Source organism: Phalaenopsis equestris, unplaced genomic scaffold (assembly GCF_001263595.1).
Source record: "Phalaenopsis equestris unplaced genomic scaffold, ASM126359v1 Scaffold000263, whole genome shotgun sequence".
NCBI classification, from domain to species: Eukaryota; Viridiplantae; Streptophyta; class Magnoliopsida; order Asparagales; family Orchidaceae; genus Phalaenopsis; species Phalaenopsis equestris.
Window position 1 is genome coordinate 526,736 of NW_018164705.1, and position 6,432 is coordinate 533,167.

The following is a 6,432-nucleotide window of genomic DNA, read 5'->3' on the forward strand; positions in this document are numbered from 1 at the left end:
AGATTCAAATGATGTTTTAAATCTTTCCTCAATCTTTAACATCTTATGGCTATGTGCTTAGGGTTGTCAAAACGACTCTTTGTTCATGAACGACTCGTATTCAACTCACTAAGAAAACGCGTCGAACACGAACACACTTTTTGAGTTTGAAATATAAACGAGCCGAACACAAGCTGAGCCTCACGAGCTGAGCCTGGGCTCGCTTGTGTTCGGCTCGTTTACACACCTAGTTGTGGGCGTGTTCTAATGGGAATATAATTAGTATACCGTAGGGTGTAAACGAGACAAACACGGTCTTAGTTTATCAATAAGAACAACACGAATGATAACCATTGTTGGCATCACTTGTATTCATAACATCACAACTTAGTTTATCAATTAAACTTCCCTCAGTCGGTCGAGAAAACATCGACATGCTTTTCTGAGAAAACCCTTCGTGGAGACCTTCTAATCCTTAGCAAGGGTTTATTCCACCCCATCAAGCAGAGGGTGCGCCACTATAATCTGACGGGCAGTCTTCGTTCGGAAAGAGATCTTCCAAGAGGTTAGAAAAGTTTCGTGGGGCGACCGTTGATCTTCTATGCGACTAACCCATAATCAGTTAAGAGGTCAGTTTCATACAATTGTTCCCCGGTTTAGGTGTATAGTTTTCTTAGCTCAAATATACTTTCCTTCTGTTACCCATTATCGACTCAATGAAGTAATGCTCGAAGGCTCGGCCTTTCTACTGTGATGATGCGGTCATTTGGTATTTTTTGTGGTGATCCATTGAATTATCTCGAGATTCCTAGCAATCTGAAGACATAAAAAATATCATTTAAGAGTGAATTGAGCCCTACTCTTCTCTCTCTTTTTTCTCTCTTTTCAATTAACGTCGCAATCCATAATTCTAAGAAGAAAAACACAAAAACAAAACTTCAAACTCGGGTTCCTCCCAACAACATTTTGATTAATGCTTCATATATTAAACGAATAATGTCCTTAAAGGTAACAGATTCGCTAGTGGTTGCTGATGAATGCAAGCATCACAAACATGGACGCAAAAGCACTAATTAACTTCATCATCTCCATTTTCCATTTTTGTTTGTTCCGAGTTGTAACATTCATTTATTTTTGTTTTGGCATTTTAAGTTAAAATTGGTTCTCCAGCCATGGCCGCCTCCCAGTTTATAGAAAACCTCACAAACCTTTATTAATCTGCTAGCACTCAACATCTTCCAATGCTTTTGGTTCATTGTTTTCTCAGCATCTCTCCCATCATCTCCATCTCCTGTAAAAAAAATATCTTTTTGCCAATCTTGTAGCACCAGAACATCATAGTAGAATTTTGATAAAATATAAAAATATCATCTTGACAGTACATCAATCGAAATGACATCACATTATGTTGATTGCTTGTGACTGCATGACATTAATAATTTTATATCAACAAAGCACTCAAGCTCCCAGTTAAACCTCAGCAAACCAGCTGTAACAACATCCCCACACATCAACAAACATCCAAAAACATTATATTTTCATCATACAAACAGTCCAAACACACTGCCATTAATGAAAGCAAACAATCATGAAGCAGAGGTCCATCTGATGCACTCCTTGTGTGGAATCTGGACCGTTCATTCGTAGCTGCGGGGCCTACCACATCACTCATTGATTCCTGAAAGTGATAGATGGCACCAAGACAGTAGTCCTCCATTAACCTGGAGAGGTGAGCTTGGTAGTAGGCAGCTGCTGCTGTAGTGGAGACCAATTGGTGTCTTTTGCTTATAGGTGCAGCTGTGTGGCAGTGTTCGCATCTTCTCCTGTTAAATGTGTTGATGGGACGACATACCCAACTATCAATGGATTGGATTTCAGTTGGGGCCATATGGTTTCTTGGCTTGGCCTTATGTAATCATCTCTCTTTGCTTCTGTGGTTACAATGGACTAGAGATTTTTGACAAGTGAATATATTGATTGTATTATTTGGGAAACATGTCTGTAGTTTGATTCTATTTTCTATGCATATGTTGCAATTAGTAGTGGAGCTCAATCTTTATCATGGAAAGAAAACTTGATTATGTACTAACATATACTTCTCATGTTTCTAATTGGATCATTTAATTTGCAACATTTATGAAAATAAATTTGATATTTTTATATTTATGATGATTATTAAAGGGTAAAGTATACAAATCCCAACAATCCAATTCAATGTAGTCCGTCTCAACTGTCCATAGTCTATTGGATGGATGAGATTGAAAAATTTTATCATCCAGAACTATTTCAAATGAATTTTTGGACCTTCCGCCAATGTCTAGATGGAGAAATTAATTTGTTTGGTGTTCGTATGTCTGGACAACAGTCAGAATCCGACTACGGGAAACGTATGGTGATGTGGTTGGATTCTTGCTGTCGTCCAAGCCTGCAGTTTATTGGACGAAAAACATTAAATTAGAATCAATATTTTATGTCTTCAGCTCAAAAATCGTCTCACAAATTGATCTACACTAACAAGAACCCAAAAAAAAAGAATCTTGCTCAAGTCATAACTTTATAAAAATGATGTATTTACATTATATATTATAATCTTCATTCATATGTAGGTAGATTTATCGAAGTAATTAATCATGGTAATAAGCATAATCAACTAATATACTAATAATAATAATATAATAATGACATTTAACTCATTAAATATTATTATTACTGATGTTTGCTATACAATTCGCGACGGTAGAGTAATGCATTGTCATCTTAACATAGCACAAGAATTCTTCAATACACACTTAGTTAAAGTATCAGTTCTTGATTCAATCAATTTTTGTGTCATTGTGTTCGTCTTATCAAATCGGACAGTTTGAAATTAGAGCTCTAGATTATCTTTAATTGAAATTTAAATATTTATTATTAAAAAAAAAAGTTATTTTAAGATATTGAAATCATGAAAGAGATAAATGAAAATATACCAAACGTGTTATGGCCCCCCATGTGGTGGCCACATCAACTCATATCAACAAGTAGACAAAAGGAGGCCCACTTTCTCATCTTCTCATCCACTTGTGGAGACGGCAACACTTTTAAATCCTCTTATCATATCTTATGTAATTGCGTCTTTAAGATTCTACTCTCATGTAATATTTTAAATTTCTAATATTACACTCAAAATTTTCATCTTTAACAATCATCTGAAGTTTATTTACAATTTTGTCCTGAAATCTTTCTTCTCTTTCGATCTACTTTTTTCTAGAAGATAAATTTAAGAAAATAATAATAAGAATTTTTTTTCACAGTTAATTTTAATTTTGGGAAGATTTACATACATTCCTGAAATCTTTCTTCTCTTTCGATCTACTTTTTTTCTAGAAGATAAATTTAAAAAAATAATAATAAGAATTTTTTTTCACAGTTATTTTTAATTTTGGAAAGATTTACATACACATACATACCACTTTAATTATTATGTGATTACATGTCTACCACCTAAACTTCCAATTTTGCATTTATACCGTATTACACATGCTTGAAATGCTTTATTTTTCTTTTAAAAAGTTAAAATGACAATAATTTTTGTATTATGCAATAGAAGAGATTTGAGGGGTATAAATGTAAAAAAGAAAATTTATTTTTTGATATTTATTTTACAGTCATTATCTCTTTATTTTGATATTATTAAATCAGTCATTTATCAGACAGATAATTCGGAACGAAAAGAAATCTGATATTTATTTTAGAAGCCAAGATTGGAAGAGATAAGTTTGGAGCATAAGTCGACAATTTTCTTCTCCAAAGCTCTTACTTTTTCAAAATTTTATTTATTTTTTTTTTCTTTTTTTTTTTTTTGCTGGCGACTGATGAAATTAGTTTTTTTTTATATTTTTTATGTTGAGTGGAATATAACAAATATATGTTTGTGGGATTTAATTGCAACATTTTGATGATAATTTTTAAAATTTTATCAACTAAATTAACTGACCCCAATTATTGAAATTGAATAATTTGTTTTTGTAATATTCATGTAGTTTTTAATTGATACTGCAGTGTCACCAATAGTATAAATATAGCATGTAGTACTTCTTCTGGTATCAATGTCTTCAGCTAGATCAACATCAACATAGCCCCGCACCTGTGAACTTTTTCCTGAGAAACACAAGCAAGTTTTTGCAGAGCCACTTAGGTACCTCAAGATCCACTTCACTGCTCCCCAATATTCCTTTCCTGGATTACTCATGTATCTGCTAACAACTCTCATTGCATAGGCAATATCCGGTATGGTGCAAACCATAGCATACATAAGTGAACTAATAACTGAAACATAAGGAACCTTACTCATGTGATCTCGTTCCTCATCTGGCTTGGGTGACTCATTCTTGTTGGGTCTGAAGTGACTTCCCAAGGGTGTGCCAACTGATTTGGTCTTATCCATGTTGAACCTGCTAAGTACATTTTTCACATACTTAGCCTGCGAGAGTGTCAACATGCCTCTGACTCTATCTCAGACAATTCTCATACTATTGATTTGTTTTGTCACTCCCAAATCCTTCATTGCAAAGTGCTATGACATTTGTTCCTTCAAATTATTGATCTTCTCAATACTAGCACATGCAATAAGCATATCATTCACATACAACAATAGGATGATATAGGAATTGTCAAAATACCTGACATAACAACAGTGATCTGTCTGACATCTGCTGTACCCTACACTGTGCATGAAATTATCAAATTTCTTGTACCTTGTCTAGGAGCTTGCTTCAGACCATACAAGCTCTTCTTCAATCTGCAAACTGACTCTTCTTTTGTTTCCCCATAATGCAACTCTCACAGATGTCGAGATCAACTGACTTCAGTTTTAGTAGCTTACCTCTAGACTGAAGTTATTTCATAACTCTCTGACTCATGTTGCCAAGTCTGCAATGCCACAACTCTGTTGTGCTCTCTGCAACAGTAGTATCAACACTGTTAATTAAACCAGTAGTCATATGTAGTGTCCATGTTTTCTTACCCCGAGCCAGTACAAGTACTCCTTTTGTAACCTTCCAGGTGCTTTCTGAGAACACTACTAAATGTCCATACTCATCAGGCTGTCCAACAGAAATGAGGTTCTTCTTCAGTTCATGAATCTGTCTGACATTTTGCAGAGTCCACTTGTTCTTGTTAAGTGGAGACGGTCCACGAAGAAAAAAAAAACTGCTCCAATTTTGCCCCCGCCCCTCGTCACGTTCGGTTCGAAAAAACGAAACTCCCACCTCCACCTCTCCCAAATTTGCAATCTCTCGCTCCCGTAGTTCGTGATCTCTCGCTTCTGTCTCCTTCACGCAAGAACAGAAACTCTCGCCTCCTTCATTTAGCGGAAGCAGGAAAGGATACTTCCTGTTTGGATTGCTTGAATTCTTGTTGAGGCTTACGAGCAGCAGAAGGTGAAAAGGGTGGTTTCGCTAGGTACTCTTTCTTAGTTGATTTTGCATGCTTGGAAGGAAGAAGAATGTGTTCTTGATTTGTGTTCTTGATTTCGATTTCTTCTTGGTGGCTTGCGCAAGAAGAGAAACAGATTTTCTCTTGTACGTATTTCTTCTTCTTCGGTGTATCTCGGCGTAGAGAGAGAAAAGTGAAGAAGTGAAAGGAAGAGTTCACTCTTGTAATTGAAGACTATCAACTGGTGTAAATTCCTCAATTAGTAAAATCCTCTGCAACTCTCTGGATATAGGCAACTGGCCGAACCACGTAAATCTGTGTGTTCTTTTCTGGTGTGAATTTTTTCTCGTTCTATTTTTCGCTTCGTCAAAGTCGATCGTTTTAAATTTCGTATATACCACAGCACTCCAGCACATTATAAAAATAATAAAAAAAGAAACCAAAATTTATGAATATTCTCTGGGGTAATGTATAAATGTATGTAAGTATGTATATATGTATTGTACATACACATATGCATGTATGTACATACATGCATGTGTGTGAGCCTACAAGTCCATCCCGGCCTAAAGTTTACTTATGTTTAGTCATTTGTGGTTAAGGCTATCAAAATGGCTTGTTGTTCGCGAACAGCTCGTGTTCGGATCCTTAAGAAGCTCGTGCTCGGCTCGTTCGCTAAGTTAATGAGCCGAACACGAACAACACGAACAAATATTTTTTTGTTCATGTTCGGCTCGTGTTTGCTCAAAATACTACTAATCAATTATATATATATATATATCTTTGATGAGTAGTATTTTTAAAAATTTTAATTGAATACAAGGCTACAAAGATTTATAATCAATTAAAAGTATTAATGAAGAAAATAGAATAAAAATTATTAAATTAGAATTAAATGATGTTTTAAATCTTGCCCCAATCTTTAAAATATGGCTACATGATTAGTTTTATCAAAACGACTCTTTGTTCGTGAACGACTCGTGTTCGGTTCGCTAAACAGACAAGCCGAACACGAACACACTTCTTGAGCTCGAAATA